The sequence below is a fragment of the Neofelis nebulosa genome, chromosome 9 (genome assembly GCF_028018385.1).
Source record: "Neofelis nebulosa isolate mNeoNeb1 chromosome 9, mNeoNeb1.pri, whole genome shotgun sequence".
In the NCBI taxonomy this organism is placed as follows: Eukaryota; Metazoa; Chordata; class Mammalia; order Carnivora; family Felidae; genus Neofelis; species Neofelis nebulosa.
This window is the reverse complement of record NC_080790.1, coordinates 24568300-24584472: the sequence shown is the minus strand read 5'-3', so window position 1 is coordinate 24584472 and position 16173 is coordinate 24568300. Positions and strand designations below refer to the sequence as shown.

Genomic DNA, 16173 nt, shown 5'->3' with positions numbered 1-16173 from the left:
CAGCGTGCAAACGGAGACTGGAATAAATTACAGCACTTGCCAAAGATCACACAGCTACTCCGCTACTTTGCTCTGGATCAGTTCTGGAAAGACACAGGGTATTTGAACATGCTTCCCAATATCCTGTGAGATAGGATATCTTCCTTCTGTCCCTACTGCCTTCGAATAAATAAACAGAAACACCAGTGAATGAAGTTAACATAGAGCCCCAGAACCTTAGAGCTAAGAGACCTTCCAAATCTCCAAGTCCAGTCTCCTCATTTTACAGGTGAGAAGACACCTAAGAGATTAAATGGCATGTCCAAGGTCACCAGGCTATTGAATGGTGTAGATGGAACCTGAACGCAGGCCTGCAGACACTGGGCCAATGCTTTTTCCACTACCACCCTATGTCTTGCGCTGCCTCTGCCGAGAAGTCAGCAGCAGAAGTGAAACACAGGACCTGGACTCTACAAGCCACATCAGCCCACAACTGACATTCACTGAGCTTCTATTATGTGAAGCCCAGTGAATTAAACATCCCTCTGCACTCCCTCCATCTTCCACCTTTGTCCCCGGGAACTCACGGGTCCCAGTGCAATTCTGCGTCAATAGAAATCCAAGTGTGATCAGCCCTGCCTTGCTTTCCAACATCGCATACATCCAGTTTCCTGGCTCCTTCTCTCTCACGCCTAAAATAAGAATTCCTTTATATATTGTTAGAGTTCCCTCTGGCACCACTGTGCCAGGTATGCAGGCCACGTAGCCAATTAGTCATTAAGTTAAAAAGTCTCCATCTAAATTCATTTAGCAATCTGGTTCCATGCTTTATGCCCCCCTGCCTTGCAAAAAGACAGTATTGTATGCAATCTGCCTAGCAGTGGTGCCCCTGGTTAGCCGTAAGGGACTTCATGAAGCAGCTAAGTACACTCAGATGCACATTTGTGCCTCTCAATGACTTTAAGACATAGGCACTGTTCCATTTGTCAGATGAAGGAAAAGAGGCTCTGAGAGATTAAGCGGGCCATGGCCACACAGCTCGCAAATGGCTGAACCAGAATTTGACTCTGGGTCTTGTTGGTTCTAAAGCCTATGTTTTCCCCACAATCCCACATTCATCCTGGCCCTCGTGGCTTCAGTGATTTGTTTTAACAGAGAAACTACAAACTGAATATTACAATGTTAGTTCCAATGGCAAAGACCAGGACTACTGGAGTCCATCCAGTGGGGTAGGGCTGGTGGAACAAAAACATTTCCCACCCACCCTGGGAATCTGGGAGCTTCTTAAAGATATGTCAAAGGTGTGGGGTTAAAAAAAAAAGTGAGTAGGAGAAGGGGAGTTTCTAGCCAATTTTTTCAGTGAAACTCGTTTGAGTTTGAGTACATAAGAAATCTGAAAGGCAAGAATGTGTGTGGGTTGATGTAAGGATGAAACGAGATAGAGTTATGAAAACACTTGGTAAGCTGGAAAGCACTGAGCAGATACAGGGCTTGTTTTTAAGGCGCTTGGGGGGAAATATGGGGTTCAGCAGAGTTGATTGCATCTGCTTTGGTTTTTCACTCAGTTCAACCACGGACTGCCCCATTTTCCCCTGGAGTCCCTTGACTGAAGCTTCCAGCTCCGGGTGGGACAGACAATGGAGGCAAGCAGTGAAGCTCTGGCTGGTGGGTGCTGTGGTGGCCCCAGTGTCCCCACGTCACCCCTCACGCCCCCAAGATTTCCTCCAGTCTTCGGTGCTCCGCAGCACATGTCCAGCTGTGTTCTGGACACATGACAAGTGAGCAAGGCCTGTGTGTGGGCATGCTTCCCACCTCAGCCGTCAGGGAATCAGTCCATGCACAAACAACCCAAGCCCACCAGACCAAATCCTCTAGCCTTTGACTCACTTTGCTGTCCGTTCTCAGGCACATTGCATGACTGCTCTGTTAGGAGTCCCAGACTCCTAAAGCAATAAAGCAGGCAACAGGAATCTTTTTAGCTCTCAGGACACTAATAAGGCAAAGAGAAATTGCTCTATAAATGCTCAGGGGAAAGGGCTTTGCATGCTATCATCAGGGCTCTGAGGCTCGACGTAAAGTGTGTGGGTACTCTTGCACTGTGCTATCTTGCGGGGGGGGCTCCTTCTTTCCACCCAGAATCCCTTCACCCCACCTCCCACCCCCCAAAAGAAGGCTGGGGTCTGCCAGCCCATAAGCTTTTGCCTTCCCACATATCAAAGAGATTCGGCCCTGGCGTTTTCTTTATTTCTATCAAGGGGCCTTTGAACCAAGGGGATTTTTAGAGAAAGAAAACTCTATGGAATCTTTAGGGTCCAGGCTCTTGAAAGAAAACACTAAAACTGGAGCCAGTTCAAGGCACTCGTGTCCAATTAAGGAAATGCTCACATTCCGATCCTAGCTCTGGCTCTAGCGTGCTTTCTCTCCTTCCACATCTACACAGGAATGCACTTTAACAGCCAGAAAAGAGGTACCTCTCACCAGGACATGTATCATATAGCACAGGGATCCTTGGGGTGGGCTCCAGCAGGCTGCTACCTTCCCTGAATTAGACAAAGAGCACAGACCATGGAACCATCCAAACTCCCTTCACACCCCCCTGTCTGCCCCTCCCCCCAGCTCCCCCTATGTCACCCACAACTCTGGACCAGAGAAACTCTGGCATACCTGTGGGTTGGGAAAACACAATAGTTTCTCGTGAAGGACAGGACTTTCGGTTTTCTTTTCAAGTAGACAGGATGTCACCCTGCTTCCTCCAGGGGCAGCGGCGTCCCTCCTGGCTTCACACCCGTGGCCCCTCTGTGGAGGAGCAGTGAATTATGCACCAGCGAAGAGCTCCTTCAGACCTCCTGTGCCAACTGTAACCCGAGCTCACACCAGCTCACTGGAGCCCTAGGTGTGTTTCACACCCACAGAGTGCCCAGCCTCGGGATCAGATAGCTGGGTCCATGTTACACTTTCCTGCCCTTTTTCAGCAGCAATTCAACCAGGCCTTAGGCACCTACCGTGTGCCAGCTGCTGGTGGCTCCAAGGAATCGCTTAGGGGAACTTGGGCTCTCCTAAATCCATCACCCCTCAAAGCCACCCAAATAAACACGCTCTACGTGATAACGGTGTATCTGCCAGGCCGACACAGCTTTAAGACAAATTCCTTAAATTACTTTAGTTATACCTTACACAATCATAAGGCTGAGGAAAAACGGCACACATGCATGTAAGTTTTGCATATGAGTTTGCATATAAGCCCCCTCGCCTCTGCCTATCCTACCAGATTTTTTCCCCTTGAGCTCCTTATATAATATAAAGAAATCGAGGGCTGCCTCTGGTGCTTGGCATGGGATCCATCACTGGGGAGACTAGGAGGACTAGACGTCAGCCCCCTCTAAGACCATAAGATAACCACTGCAGTAGAGACAAGTGACCATGGTGGGGGCTGTGATTCCTTTCCTCTTAGGAAGAGGGGTGCTGACCACCAGAATATGATCTCTGTAAGGGTAAGGACTGAGTCTGTTTCGTTAACTGCTCGACGTCATCACCTAGAAGAGTGCCTTGCACGTAGTAGGTACTCAAGACATGTTTGTTGAATGAATGAATGAATGAATGAATGGTATCAGGAAAAGCTAAAGAGAAAGGATGCCATCAAGCCAGCCTCAAAGGATGGGTAGAAGCCAGAGAAGGGCAATCCTATCTACAAGAACAGCAAAAATAAAGGCCTGGGGGTGAAAAAGTGCCAGGGGTGTGCTGGGAGCTAGGAGTGAGCAGAAGAATCTTTATCTTGGGAAGGAGCACTGGAGCCCCCCCACCACTCCAAATGTGCATGCTGAATGGAAAACCTATTGGCTAGTAAAGGTTCTTGCACTCTGCAGAATGGACTGTGCACAGAATTTCTAGCAGGAAAATGTCCCTCACCTCTACAATGAGTTAACATCAGCATTTCTTTTCCAGTTAGGTGGCGGCCCAGGCAGAAGTGTTAAGTAGGTCAAATTGAGTTTATGTGAACCGTGTCTTCTGAGACTTCCCCTTTCCACTCCCTCTCATTTCACACCTCTCTCTGACCCGCCCCGAGCACCCACTGATCTCCAGACACCCATGCTCCCTTCATAACAGCCTTGCAAGCTCCAAAAACGTGCTTTTCTTTCCTACTGAGTATCTGTCTTTCCAATCCCTAATCCAGGCAGCTGCGAGGTAAGTACACTTGACCTGACACATAAATTCACACTATGGTGAGAGAGAGACACCTACAATGCTTCCAGGGCCTCCGTGGAACAATGGCATTTCGGGCAGGGTAAATGGGTGAGAGGAGGGAGTTCCGTGGTCACAGAGACTGGTGATGGTTGATGGCAGAAGTCTGCGGGGAAACCATGCCAGGGTAAGACAGAGCAAGAAGTGAACAACTCAAAGGGCAGGGGTGGGTGCAGCCAGGGGGCTTTCCTTCTGGAGGGATCTGACTGGAATCCTTGCCTCCAGCTGTCATCTGGCAACAACACTCTAGTGGATTAAACCCAGTGATCAATGCGAGGGGGGAAAGGGTCTCCCTCTCCCTTTTTGCCAAGAAGGTACAGAGCTTTGGACTGACGGGGACTCCTCTGAGTGGGCCCCAGGCACCCAGTGCACCTGCCCAGGCCCAAACCAGGCCAGGCAGCCCAGGTGTGCACCAGCGGAGCAGTCCTGCAGCAGCCTGAGCAAAGCCGACGACAAGCCTTGACAGTGAGAAAGGCCATATGCCTTTTCACATGCTTAATGAGGCCCTCGGGGCAGCAGAGGCTCCCACACAGGGCTTCTTAGCCTCATGAGCATGTGGACTGGTACAGTATGGGTTCAGGCAGGAGCCGCATCAGCTACTGGGGACGGTGGGGCAGCTGGGCACCCTCCACCCCGACTTCTGAAGCCTGCACCGCTGCAGCAAACCAGCCTTGCACTCCCCACCTGCCCTACCTCATTCCTTTTCATCCAGGCCTTCTCTTGGGAAACAAATGAGAAAGATGCAAGGAGATTCTCCCAAGACTGTTTTCTAGCTAGATGCGTGCTTAAATGCCCCTGATGTTACTATTGAAAACAGCTAGAGAGGGTATTTATGTGTGCTTGAGTCTCTCTGGAGTTTGGGGGGGGGGGGGAGCATTCCTCACTCGCAGCCACCTGCTCTTTTGAATTGCAGAGTGCTTGGAGAGGCACCAGTGAGAGCCTTGACTCACCTTGCTTCCAGTTTCCCCCTAGAGGGTCCCCTACACAGCAGTCATTCTCGTTTTATTGCTTTCATCTGCAGGACCCCAACCTTCCACAATGCTTAATAATTCCTTAATTTAAAAAGAAGAAACTATACAGATGTAAATTAAAAACATAAAATTTTAAAAAATTTAACAAAATAGATACCAACGTCCCTGGCAGAGGGGGAGAATGTTCTCCCTCTATACCTCAGAGTATGTTTTCAAATTTACAAAAAGCTCATCTTATGATAGAGATAGGTCCTACAACATCAGAGTTAATGTGGTATAATGTGTATGTATTTTGTTTTAAGTGTTCTCTATAGCAAGCAGATTAATAGTGACTTGCATTTTATTTCGCACATATTTCTTATTCATGGCTTTGATTTCCAGTTGTATATTGGGTAACATTTCCAAACAATGTTTTCGAACAACAATAAAATGTTTTTCACTAATAAAAAAAAATAAGAAGAAACTACAAAGACTCATAATCACTACAAATTATGATGTTGTCTGGCATTCTCAACAAGAGAATGAACAGGCCTCGTCACTTGGCCTCAGTCTACTCTCCGTAAAATGGGCCTGACGTTTCCTGCCCTCAGCTCACTGCGCAGTAAGGACATACTAGTGGCAAGTTCTGGGCTTCCTCAGCAGAAAGGTGCGATATTAAATCATCCTCCATTGGATCTGCTCGAAGAGGAAGAGTATAGAGAAGGGAAAGTGAAACTCACATTAATTACTTCATTGTATTGCTTGTTAACAGGAAAACAAGGGCAGCAGCCTTCTCTGGGTTTCTGGGAAAGTGACGCCAAGCCAGTTCTCTTAGAAGAGAAGGACGCTAAGTCTAATGGTTGATATCCCATCTCTCCCTCTTTCCAGCACTTTCTTGGAGCATTTGCCCTGGCTCTCGTACTTGCCGTCACCCTGGCTAGAAGCATCCTGGCTCGTGAGCCACTGTGGCAGTCCAGGGAGGTTATACTAGCCCTCACCGGCAGGTATACGGTCTCCCACACGCACAGCCTGCCCGTCTACACACGACGATGTGGCCATTTTAAAGCCATTTGTATTAGAGTATTTCTCAATACCCTGGTATCCAGTGCCAACAAATCACCCGGCTCTCCTTTTGTCATTGGGGCTCCACACGTCCATGCAAGCACACGTACTTACGTGCCAGCGACACCTCAGAAGCTGACAAGTGCCGTCTTCTGGGTCTGAGGTAGGGAAATCACACTGACCTGAATCCAGATAGAAACAGAGATGTCTCATCCACCTCACATTGTTTTACCACCTTTGTTTGTGTGTGGGTATTTGTGACAAACAGCAACAAACACTTCCCAGTGACTTCGGGGGAAACAGGTGTGAGGGACTGGTGTGATTTCAACACACCCAACACTCTCTTCCTCCTACAGAGCCACGCTGGGGAGCAGGGGAGGCCTCGCAGTGATAGGAGCCCACAAGAGGTGGGCTGCTAGCCATCGGACAGAAAGGAGGGGTGAACTCGAGAGGGGGTTTTGCAGGAGGCTACTGCAATGGCCCCAGGGGGAGCTGGCGCTCGCGGGAGGGGCAGGTGATGGCAGAGGCAATGCAAAAGGTGGAGGTTTCAGTACTTGTTTGGATGTGGGAGCAGAAGAGAAAGAGAATTGGAGAAGACGGGATTCTTGAGGCTGAGCCATTGCAAAGCTGGCGGCACCTGCTGAAAAAGCCAAGTGCAGAAGGGGCTGGTCTGGGGAGAAGGGGGTCCAGCCTTTCAGGTGGGTGGGGTTCCCAGGAGATGACCACCCCTGAGCTGTAGCAATGGCTGCACATGCTAACACACATTCCACACCAGTTCTCTCTTTCACTCTTGGGTCCATAGAAGCCCAAGCTTCTGTTCTGAAGGCCTGGTGTCTGGCCAGTCTGGGCGCTGTGGGTGCTTGGATGCTGTTGTGGATGGGTTCTTCAGAGGCAGATGTGGAGACAGAGTTTGGGACCAACACCCAGGAGAGGCAGGGGAAGAAGCAGGCTTCCAGAAGGAAGTCTAACGGAAATGCAGACTCCACAAATCTCAGCCAATCCTATGGGGAGCTTTGGAGCAAAACTTACCTGTCAGAATGCCCAGCATTGAGACAAAATTCCAGTGCCTTCTTTCCTCTGCCTTGTTGGGTCCACAGTGTGGGCTGTCCCGGGGAAGGGCATGACCTTGAGAGAGATGGCTGTCTTTGGCTGGTGCCAACTTTAAAGAGCGGACAGCTGGAGGCCGTCTGCTGACCCCACTCACCACAGCTGGGCCCTGGGCCCTCCTCTGGCTGGGGATCCAGGTGGCACATTTCTATTTCTACCACAGATCCCAAAGCTTGCAACTCCACTTATGGCCTCACTTCAGTTTGCCATGCATGCATCGCAGAGGCCTGCGGGCTCAGGGAGTCCTCAGGGAGGGCACAGACGAAATGCTAGTTCATCTCCATTTGCGGGTGACAGAACTAAGGCCCAGAGAGAGGAGTTGCCTTGCCTCAGCTGTGACAGTCGGTGAGTGGTGAGCTTAGGACCAGCACTTGGTCTGGGCCTCTGGCTCCTTGGCCTGTTCTCGTTCTCAGAAAGGAGACTGCTCTGTGCCCAGCAGATCGTGGTGGGGACACCACTGCTCCCAGCCTGGGGATGGGGCTGTGGTGCCCCTCAACTTGCCCCCCACCATCTGCAGGTTTGCTGGGACATCGAGGGGCTCACTCCCCAAAGCATGGAGTGAAGGCGACACCAGACCTGGTGAAAAGACTGACTTTAGATTTCCAGAGGGGAAGGGCCCAGGGGGCCTTAGAAGTCAGCTCTTCAGGTTCTTATTGTGGAAGTAAGCCAGCTCAGCAGGGGCAATTCTGGATTCTTCCATAATTGCTCTTTGTGGACCAGGCACTGTTGTGTCCATGAGCCTGCACTGGGGTGTTCTAGGAAACATCCCCACGAAGCAACACAGAGCTGGCGTCGAGGCCACACTTCATGACATTCCACTGTGTCTTCCGATTCTCCCCCTGGGGACCCTCAGCGCCAGGAATGGATGCACCTCTCTGAAGGTCCTGCTGCTTTTTTGCACGTCGTCAGTGCCGTGGGTGCTTTTCTTTGCACTTTCACTCTACAGGTTAGGGAGTTGGAGCCTGATGTGAGGAAGCCTTAGTCCAAGGACACGGGACCTCACGGTATTTGAGGAGGTATTAACCACATCAGGCTTTTTCCCTTTTACCTCTATTTCCCCCCATATTCTCTCTTATTTTGTTTTCAACTTTGTTCTATTTTACGTGGTGTCTGTAAACTCCCTCAAATGCTCTCTAGAATGATGTAATACGTAAACAACAATAGTATATCTGACTTCTTTGGAGGCCTCCAATGCGTTTTCTGAGTGTTTTCTTCTGTGTAACAACTCCCCAGGATGGAGTGGTGATCGGTCTCTGGGAGGGCCTGAACTTGGCCTTCCCTACCCTACAGTGCAAATCATGGTCACATCTCCAAACTGCCGTGGGTGAGGTTCAAATGCTAGTGGCGTCCTGGGGGAGTCTGACCTGTTGAGTGGCCACCAAAAATCAGGTCTTCCGACTGTCTGCAGGGGAGTCTCTCATTGTCCCCACTTTGCTATGCATAGTGCCTGGCCAGGACCGGCCAGGAGGGCTGCCTTTCTCCTTAAGATCTGGACATGATGCAAGTTCATACCTGGAGGCTGTCTGGCTTTTGTAAGCGCACATCACAGTGCTTCGAGATATTTAATGTCTCCAGGTCAGTTAGTCAGTCCAATTATAATTGCCATCACTTTGGTGTTCCCACAGGCTGGGGCAGTTTTTTTTTTTTCCTCTCGCAATCCTGACTGGTCCTAAGAGACAAAGAGGCATTCTTTCCAAGCTGACACATCAAAGCATCTGCTCCAGGTATTAAGAGTCTCAAACGGCATGTCGTAGGGGTGAACACATGAGCACCAGAGGGATTTAAAACAAGGCTTGTCCACCCTTCTGACTTGCTGTCTCTACTGAGGCCAGGACTTGCTAGGCCAGATATTAATTCTAGGGTTCCTGCACTCCTGTGCTTGGCCCTCACAATTTTGTACAAAAGGAATTACTCATTCTCGGGTATCAAGAGGGCAAATCACCACGGGCAGAATCACCCAGCCCGACTACAGGGTGTTTATTATCCTTTGTCTTCGGGTTATTTCAGATCACTGGGAAGGGAGGGAAGGTAATGAAATCTCTTGGAAATGACACGTATATAGCACGAATTAACCTCTCTTAGCCTCTATTTCCTCGCCTGTCAAGGAGGGGTGGGGATAATAACACCTCCCTCATGGAGCTGGCACGAAGAGGACAAGAGCTAGAGGCCAGAAACCACCTGGTCCAGCACCTGTCACAGAGTCAAGATGGAGCTCCTTAAATAGTAACTATTTCGACTGTGTAAAATGCACACAGTCATCTGCACCCTAAGACTTTGTTAGCTCTCAGTGTGGTCTGTAGACTGGCCCGGCAGCTTGTTAGAAATGTGATTCCTCAACCCTGCCCCAACCTGCTGAATCAGAAGCTGCAACTTAACGAGATCCCCAGGTGACCATATGCACATTACAGTTTGAGAATCATCGAGTTAAGGAACGTCAATTTTACCGTTGAATCCGGTGGATTGGATGGCATTTCTCTTGGCAACCAACAAAGTCAGTAATGAGCCCGTCAATCAAATACAGGCAATATTTACCTAACACAGCCCGCTCCCGGGGCCATTCCGACTGTGCTGTGGCTCTGGCCAGCCTGCTGTTCACCATGCTCACCTGCCTTCTGCGGTCACCTGCGCGGTGGCCAAGGCTCCAGGGAGATGAGAGCTCCTCATATACTGGGCAAGCACAGATAAGGTTTCTCACAGCCCCACCTGAGTGCCTGTGCCAAGGTAAACTTGCTGTCCAGAATTGCTCCCTGACTGGAAAATGTGTCAGTCTATTTATTTCTCACTCCCACTGGAAAAAAGGTTGGGGGGGGGGGGTGTGCAGGGAGTGGTTGGCCATGATATCATTCTTTCCACGGAACTTCTCAAAGGCATTGCATTTCACGGTGACTTTCAGGCCACTTGTGTTTTGCTGCATAGTATGGAACAGAACTGGCCGGGAGCCTGAGTTTCTCTTCCTTCTCCACGGCACTCTGCCCTCTCCTCCCTACCTCTTTCCGGGGTTTTCACTCCCTGTGGGTTTTGCAGGCAGCTCTCGAAAGGAACCTGAAAGCCAAGATGTGGGTGAGAAAATTTTCCTAGCATATCTTGCCGAGGAGACCTGTATCTGAGGACACGGTGGCTGGTTGGTGGGGATGCAGGCCAGGTGTTGGCTCCAAGGGGCAGGAAAGGGGACTTGCCTGGGGGCAAGTCTACTCCCTTCAGACACATCAGAGAGTTGGGAATCAAGAGCAAAACAATTTTTCCAAAAGCCACACAAAGAGTCAGCACCAGTTGGGGGCCACTGCATTCATCACCATTCTTGTTTATACTTCTCTGGAGAAGAGCTAAGATTTTCCAACTGGGTTTCTGGTTCCTACTAGCTGCTGAGAGATGCTGCAGGCTAGCACACAGCACTGGAGGGAACCTGGGCTCAGGCTGGGAGGGCGAGCGCATCACTCCTCCCCTTTATCAACATCTCCTGTAGGTTCACATTGCTTCCAGCCAGAGTCTGAGGCACTTATTAAGACAATAAGAGAGGGGCCTTGCACAGACCTGTAAAGATAGTGAGCTATGGCCTGAGAACTATGATTAATCCAGCCTAATTTAAGAACTATAAAATTTTTATTCGTAATTTTTCAACATGTAGATAAAATCAGAGACCAATACAGTGAACCCCTGTGGATAAACTTCCCAGCTGTATCAGGACAGACATGGTTATGCTGTCCTAACAAACATCCCCAAATCTCAGTAGCTGAGAGCAATAAAGGTTCATTTCTTACTCATCCACCTGTCCTCCATGGGTTGCCTGAGGATATCATGTCCTCTCAAGGACTGGGGAAGAGAGAAGCTTTGACTCCGTGCTGCTATGTTGGCCAAAACTTTCATGCACTGGCCCCTGAGGCCAGAAACATAAGTCACATCCACTCCAGCTGATTGGCCAAAGTAAGTCTCCAGGCCATGCCTAACCTCAGAGGGGACGGGACATGCAATCCTACCATTGCAAGGAAGGCAGAGAGCTGGAGATATTCAGTGGGCAGAGCATATTGCCTTATTTGCTTCCGGTCTTTCTACTTCAAAGACAGCAAATATTAGAGATACAATGGAGTTCCCCTCTGGATTCGTCCCCAGCCCGTCTCCTCCCTCATTTCCCAGAGCTAAGCACTGTTTTATTTTTTAAGTTTACTTATTTATTTTGAGAGAGAGTGAGAGAGAGCTTGTGCCAGCGGGGGAGGGACAGAGAGGGAGAGAGACAATCCCGACGCGGGGATCCATCTCAAGACCATACAATCATGACCTGAGCTGAAATCGAGAATAAGATGCTCAACTGACTGAGCCACCCAGGTGCCCCTAAGCACTGTTTTGAATTCAGTGTTAATCATCCTCATGTGTGTTTTTACGTTTTTTACTATTTTTATTGCATTTTTATGTATCCAAAAACATTATAAAGTATTATTATGCCCTGCCAGCTTTTAAACTATGTATGTGTATATATACAATATCATAATTTTCTGCAGTGTTAATTTCTCCCTTAGAAATGTGAGATTCGCATTCCAATTGTGAGATTTTTATCTATGTTGACACATGCTAGACTATATTGCATTGCATAACTGTAATATGATTTACTTATCCATTCTCTTATTGATCTCCATGCTACAGCAAGCATTTTAATACATGTCTCTTTGTGCTCACATACAGGACTAGATGCCCAGGAGAAGAATTTCTGGACATGACCACCTACAACTTTCCAAAGTACTTGTACCAATTTACAATCCCACTAGCAGGGAATGAGTTTCCGTGATTTAACAGCTCTGCCAACACTTGGCGTTGGCCGACATAAATTTTTGCTGATCTGGTAGGTGTAAATGGTATTTTATCAATGTTTTGATTTGTATTTCTTTGCTTAATAGTGGAAGCAAGAATCTTTTTGTATTTCTATTGACCTTCTGGGGTTCCTCTTCTACAAATCAATAGTTTATATTCTTTTCCCATTTCTTTCCAATGCTATATATCTTTTTCCAATTAATTTGAGAGGTTTCTTTATACATTACACTCATTGCAAGTACCTTCTCCCAAGCTATGGCTTGTTTTTCACTTTGTTATAGTGGCCTTTTGTTATGCAGAAGTTAATTTTAATGTAGTCAAAATTATCAAATTTTCATGTTTTCTATTTTTTTTTAAAGAGAAATTGCTCCTTATCTTAAGGTCATAAAGAATTTTTCTACATTTTCATCTTATGCTTTAAAATTTTTCCTTTTGTTTTTAGTTCTTTAATCTATATAGGGTTGATTTAAGGGAGAAATCTAATTTTGTATTGTCCATATGGACAAAAGTTGTTCCTAGGATTCATTTATTAAATAGACCACCCTTTCCACATGGATTTGTAACACCATCTGTAACTGGTATTGTTTCCAAACATGGGTGGGCCAGTGGCTAGGCTTTCTGTTCTGTTCCATTGGTTTATCCTTTTGCCCAAACTCTGTTGTCCTCATTACGAAATATTTTGATAATAAATCTTGATACCTGGTAGGGCAAGTTGTTCCACGCTCTACTTTTTCAGAATTGCTTCTCAGTTATTCTTGGACCTTTTGCTCTTCCAGATCCATTTTGAGAAATCAATTTCTTCCAAATCAGATTGTCTAGTTCCAAACAAAACAACACAAAACACCTGTTAGACTTCAAATAAAATTCTACTGGTGAATATGACACCTTTATGATTTCGAGTGTTCCTATTCATCTTCCTTTGTATGGTACCCACTTACGATTTCACAGCCCTTGATAAGACCCTCCTTTCCTCCTCCACTCCCCCCTCCAACCCTTCTAAGTTTGACTCAAACATCGCTTACTTCTTATTTCTTACTATAGCTTCAGTATCTTTATTTCTAGTACTCACCTCTTTCAAAGGTTTCCTAATTCTTTTTTCAGTGTGTAATAGGTAAACCCCAGACATGCATTATAATGATAAGGGGGTAAAGGAGAGGGTTCTCATAGTTTCCTGGGAGGAGATATGACAGCATAATTACATGTGAGGGGGTACACAATAATCTTTTCTGAGCTTTATGAGGTAGCATGGGTAGTAGTTAAGAGGCCAGACTGCTAAGTTTGAATCCCAGCTCTATCATTTACTGACTCTGATCTTGGGCAAATTACTTAGTATCTCTATGCCTTAGTTCTCCCTTCTGTAATGTAGGAGTAAAAATATTAATTATCATAATATTATTATGAGAAATAAACAAGTTAACATATTTAAAGTACTTGGGATAGTGCCTGGTATATTGTGTTTTATCTATTATTGTCATTACTAAGATAGGATTTCCAAAGCACATTGGGAATATAGTTTGAATTTTCAAATTAGACAATGTCAGAGTAACTCACTAATCTTAACACTGAGCAAAGAAGTTGCTCTTAGTAAGCAGAAGGGCACCATCCACATAATTGAAGGTTTAATCATTAGTGATCCACAGTGGCTGCTAGTTTAGTGTTAACTATGTTGTAAATTTCACAGAATCAATGAGTTCAGAGTTGGGTGGTACCCAAGATAATCCAATCCAATGTCCCACCCATGCTTAAAGCCTCTTAAAATAAAGCTATACAAAAGGAAGACTATTATGAAAGAAGATCAGAAAGGCATGGATGTTGAAAGGACATCAAACTTATTTTAAAAATAAAAAGGAGATGGTAGGAAATCACATGACTCAATAAAATTTCAAAGGTTGCTGGGAGTGGCCATTAAGAGAAGCCAAAAGAGAGGGTGTTTCTAAGAGCTGGTAGCCTAGGTCCAGGAAAGAGAGTCTTATCCAGAAAAATATCTGTATGTTGGAAACCAAGGGAGTATTTGTCAAGATTCTACATTACTACGTATGTGGGCTATTTGAGGGGTTTGGAATATGTCCTTCTCCCTCCTGACCACCAGGCTGCCAGGGGACCTGACATTTCCACCACTGGTGCTCTCTTTGGTTAGGACTTTGGCTGTCTATATAAGTAACCCATGAGGAGTAAACTTAGATCATCTAGGAGACCCTTAGATTGAATTCCTCAGCACAGGCCTGGCTGTGAGCAGGGTCATAAGATGTAGATATAGTGAAGGAAGTTCTGCTGGGCAGAGGGGAAGGGATGTGGGGTCCTCTTACAAGCAGTGGATGCCAGACTGGAAACTCAATGAGACCAGAGGAGGGGAGCAGGAGGGGTGGGGGATGGGGTGGAGAAATACAGCACAACTTTGGGGCTAAGCATGTAGGAGGGGAGAGTGATGAGCCTGGAGTTTCTGCTCCATCTGGATGGAAGCTGGCTCTTATTCCCAGAAGTTTCTTCCCAATGATGTGGAAAGCCACAGACCTGTAGGGAGTCTTGACCCCCTCCAAGGAAGCAGGATTAAATCCAGGACTCCATATTACCATGGAGATTCTCCCTTCAGAACTCAGACCTGAGGGCTAAAAGCTCTTATGTGCATTGTGATATGTCCCTGATGATAGCAGCACCTGGTTACGTGCAGCTCTTCACACTTACAAAGCACTTAAACATCTCTTTTGCTGCTCTTTATACCCTTACAAGCTGGATGAGGCAGTGTCATTAACCTCACATTATAGAAAAGGAAACTAAGGGTCAAAAAGCAGGACAACTTGCCATAGGTCCCACAGCTGGACAGGAAAAAGTCAGATCAGCTTCACCTCAGGATCCCCTCTACTGTCAGAGTACAGCTTGAGGCCAGAATTGGTTGAGATATGGCAGTCATTGTCTCAGAGCATGGCTGAGCTAGGCTGGCTGGCCCAGGTGCTTATTCACACAGGGAGGGATCTGCTAAAGGGGCTGCCACCCTGATAGAGGTTATGGGTGCATGAAGCTTGGTTGCTGCCCTGACACCATAGTACCTCCTGCTCCAGCCCTATGGACTCTCATACTCCTCCATTCTCTTAACTTCATTCATTCATTCATTCATTCATTCATTCATTTAACACACAGTGGGCATTGATGCACTAGGAATACAGATGGAAAATTAGACCCTATCATTGCCTTTCAGAGTGTGATGGAGCAAGGCAGTACCTAAACAGACAAGGGCAACAAAATGTTGACTCTCTTTTCAGAGAGGAAGGATCATGTAGTGATTAGGATCATAGACTTTGGAGACAGATGGGAAAATAAACTATGGAGAGAAGATATATTTAAAGGTATCATAACCAAGAATTTCTTAGAAATAATGAAAATGGATAACTTCAGATTGAAAGGATACAGTATTAAACAAGATAGATAAAAAAGGAATTCACACTTAGATACATTGTAGTGAAATTTAAGAACATTAATGATGGAGGGAAATTTCTCAAAACATCTATAAAGAAAAAAATAGATCAACTAAAAATGAAAAAGAATGACACAAACCCTCAATAACAGAACTGTACACAAGACAATGAAGTAATATTTTAAAGTGTTGATGAAAAAATAATTCAAACCTAGAATTTTATATCCAGCTAAAATACCATTTAAATATAAGTAAAATAGGGGCGCCTGTGTGGCTCAGTCGGTTGAGCGTCTGGCTTCAGCTCGGGTCATGATCTCGCAGTCTGTGAGTTCAAGCCACGCGTCAGGCTCTGTGCTGATAGCTCAGAGCCTGGAGCCTGCTTCAGATTCTGTGTCCCCCTCTCTCTCTGCCCCTCCCCCACTCATGCTCTGTCTCTCTCTGTCTCAGAAATAAATAAACAAATTAAAAATATATATATATATATGTAAAATAAAAATAGTATCAGGTATATAAGACTCCAGATAGCCTGTCCCCAAACCCCTTTTTGAAACATTCTTGGAGCTAATTTTTTAGTGTAGGAAGGAAGCTAGGAAAAAAAAAAAAAACTTCCAGAATAATCCTGAAGAA

The 16173-nt window shown here is 46.6% G+C and overlaps 1 long non-coding RNA gene across 4 annotated transcripts; it reads right to left on the bottom strand.

The window, feature by feature from the left end:
• Positions 1–1298: 1298 nt before the first annotated feature.
• Positions 1299–13463, bottom strand: LOC131484577 (uncharacterized). 4 transcript variants are annotated; one of them, XR_009248317.1, is made up of 5 exons: positions 13207–13463; positions 12837–12952; positions 2644–2775; positions 2458–2519; positions 1299–1969 (listed from the first exon to the last, which is right to left on the bottom strand). It is a non-coding gene; the product is annotated as an uncharacterized LOC131484577 (long non-coding RNA). The 4 variants fall into 4 exon arrangements; XR_009248319.1 differs by lacking the exons at positions 1299–1969; positions 2458–2519; positions 2644–2775 and adding exons at positions 5456–5864; positions 6263–6412 and having other exon boundaries at positions 13207–13461; XR_009248316.1 differs by lacking the exons at positions 1299–1969; positions 2458–2519; positions 2644–2775 and adding an exon at positions 5456–5864 and having other exon boundaries at positions 13207–13337.
• Between the last annotated feature and the right edge of the window lie 2710 nt (positions 13464–16173).